This window comes from Pinus tabuliformis, chromosome 1_2, assembly GCF_031772625.1.
Source record: "Pinus tabuliformis cultivar Carrire ecotype Pingquan chromosome 1_2, CPIR1, whole genome shotgun sequence".
Taxonomy (NCBI): Eukaryota; Viridiplantae; Streptophyta; class Pinopsida; order Pinales; family Pinaceae; genus Pinus; species Pinus tabuliformis.
In genome coordinates, this window is record NC_142298.1 from 313,824,667 (window position 1) to 313,827,632 (window position 2,966).

The 2,966-nt window shown below is 37.7% G+C and overlaps 1 pseudogene; it reads left to right on the top strand.

Annotated features, from left to right (window-relative positions):
* Nucleotides 1-609: 609 nt before the first annotated feature.
* Nucleotides 610-2,224, top strand: LOC149205618 (phospho-2-dehydro-3-deoxyheptonate aldolase 2, chloroplastic-like; annotated as a pseudogene).
* Nucleotides 2,225-2,966: the final 742 nt, after the last annotated feature.

The window sequence follows — 2,966 nt, forward strand, 5'->3', positions numbered from 1 at the left end:
CAATATCTATACCATTACTTCAATCAGTTTACTATGAAGCTTCCTATTACACCAAATTCAACCCAAAATGCCTCAGGTAACAAAGATTCCACAACTCAACCCTAACTTTGGACTATATTTGACCATGCGCTACACCAATTCATCACATATTGGGAGTATGATCATAATGGTGACTTGATTCAAGATCATGTCACTTTATTTCATTTTATGGAATGATACTAAGACTTCATCATCATGTTGATTTTGAATGTACCTGTATATCTTCGTCATCCATGATAACACATCTTTTCAAGACATTTTTTCAAATAGATTACATGCAATGTCTATTCTCTGGTATTTAGCATAAAATATCCATGAGGGAGTTCTCACAAAAAAAATTGGGTCCAACTTCCTTATATTTATTTCATCTTGGATTTTCATGCCCTGATGCAAGGCCAAAAGCCCCACTTGTGGGTGTTATTCAACCTTCTTCGAGTTGGTTGAGAGTATCAACTACTCAAATCAGTGTTTGTAGTGTGCCATAACTTTACTGTGAAAATCTAATCCTATTTTTCTTTAGTCATCACTCTATTTTTTTTTTTCCATTTTTGGCTCAAAATTTATGTGATAATGGAATTTGTTGCTTCACAAATGTTTATCACACTATCTTTGTTTCCCGTGAACAAGCTCTTGGGAAAAGCAACTGAAGATTGTGGCTTATGCAATCCATTGAATCAGAAAATGTTGGCAAGAGAAAAGGGCATTAAGAGGAAGAAGATGGCACTAAGAGTTGAGGTTGTTTAAGTTCTTGAAATTAGAGTGTCATCATCCTCATCCACATCAATATCTCCTAGTGGGTGGATACTTGATAGTTGGAAATGGAAAAATGTCCTTTAATTGCACCAATACCAGACGCTGAAGAGTTGGATTTTTTTGTGGGTTTTCTCAAGACATTTCATCCTTTGCTATTTGCCGAAGGGCACGAAAACTAGAAGAAAGGCTTGAAGAAGCTACTCTCGGGAAGGATTTTCTACTGTGGGGAGGGGATGTGTAGAATGTTTCACGGAATTGAATCCTAATAACATACGAGATACCTTGCGTGTTCTCTTGGAGATGGGTTTTGTGCTCAAGTTTGGAGGGAAAATGCATGTAATCAAAGTGAGTTCCTATTCATGAACAAAAATTGAAATTTTGCTTGAAAATTTATATTTTTTCACATAGAAGCAAGAGATTTCCTTTAGAACTCAATGATTCATGCTATGCTCTAGTCAAACAGGTTGTATGAAATGACATTTGAAATTAGAAATATCAGAGATTCAATAATTGCATGCTTTGATTCTAACTATGAGTTGAGGCTTCAAGAACTTAAAATTCAATTTAGCTTTACAATTTTTCTCCCAAGGCAGAGTTTGTAATGTTCAAGAAGAGTTTTCTTTGGTGCAAGGTTGAATTTGTAGTGGTAACAGAGGGTTAGCTAACAATTATTTTTCCTCTGTCTAAGGTAGGAAATGGCTGGGTAGTTTTTTAAACCTAGATCATATGATTTTGAATCAGTGGATGGTGTGAAACTACCATGTTACAGAGGAGATAATATTAACAGTGATGCTTTCAACATGAAATCGTAGCAGTTAGATCCTCAAAGGATGGTTTGTGCTTACTTCCAAGTTGTTGCAACCCTCAACCTTTTTCCGGAATTTTCAATAGGAGGTTATGCAGCAATGCAGCGTGTTATTCAATGGAATTTGGATTTCACCTCTAACAGCAAACAAGGGGAGAAGTAACCTTTTCATCATGCCTTGTATTTCGAAATTCATTTACAATTTTGCATTCTAATTTTTTTATAAGGCATTATAAATATTTTTTGAATTCATCTATATATTATTATTCTCTATTCTTGATCATGTGTATGTGTTTTAGGTATATGGAGCTTTCCCATTGTGTTGATGAAGCTCTTGGATTCATGTCTGCTTGTGGCCTTACAGTTGACCATCCCGTCATGAATTCGACTGAATTCTGGACATCCCATGAATGCTTGCTACACCCATATGAGCAAGCAATGACTAGGGAGGATTCCACTTTTGGACTATGATTTAATTGCTCTATTCATATGTTGTGGGTTGGTGAACGCACTGGGTAGTTTGATGGTGCACATATTGAGTTCTTGAGAGGTGTCGCTTATCCTCTGGGTCTCATGGTACCTGTTGTAGCGGCTACAACACCCTCCAAAATTTTGGCTTGCACTTAAATTTCAGAGCCTTCATTGGTATTTCCCCTGATTGTTTCAAACACTTAAACTCATTTCACGAGCTTTCCTAAAGTTCTTTGAATCCTTTTGCTTGTTGGATTGTTTGTCATCTTTTGCCATGTTTGACTATTTTTCCATGTTTGCAAACCCTTTCTAGTGGTTTCGAAGGTTGGTATTTGTGTATACGAGTTGTCCTAGCCATGAAAACACCTGTCACACTCATACACGAAGTTTTGAGCATTGTCGCACAAGTTTTGTCACGATCATCCTAAAGTCTATCCCAAGTGTCGTACTTGTCTCTTATTGTCATGAGACAGTCACATAGAGGGGAGTTATTTCTTGTCGTTTTGGTAGTCTATGTCGTCATGTTGTCAAATTATGCTAGGTGTGTGATCACAGTTCAAGTTCATCACAAGTGTATCTTCCTCCTGCACTTAGCCATTTTCGAAAAATCTTCCCGACTGGGAAACTCAACTTTATCAGGCCCCGACTAAACTGTGCACTACGTCATCTCCACCCTCAATAATGTGACCTTATAGCCTAGAACTACACAGTGCGCAGTCACTTTCCTCTAGGGTAGTTGTAATACACAATTCCAGAGCCTAGCAGCCTTCCTTAACCCCCAGAATTACGTAGTTGTTTCTCCCAGTCTAACTTGAACTACGCACTTCACACTTTCAGTCCTCAATATTTTCCCCTTTCCTACTCAAACCCCACAATGCGTAGAGATCCCAACCTCCCT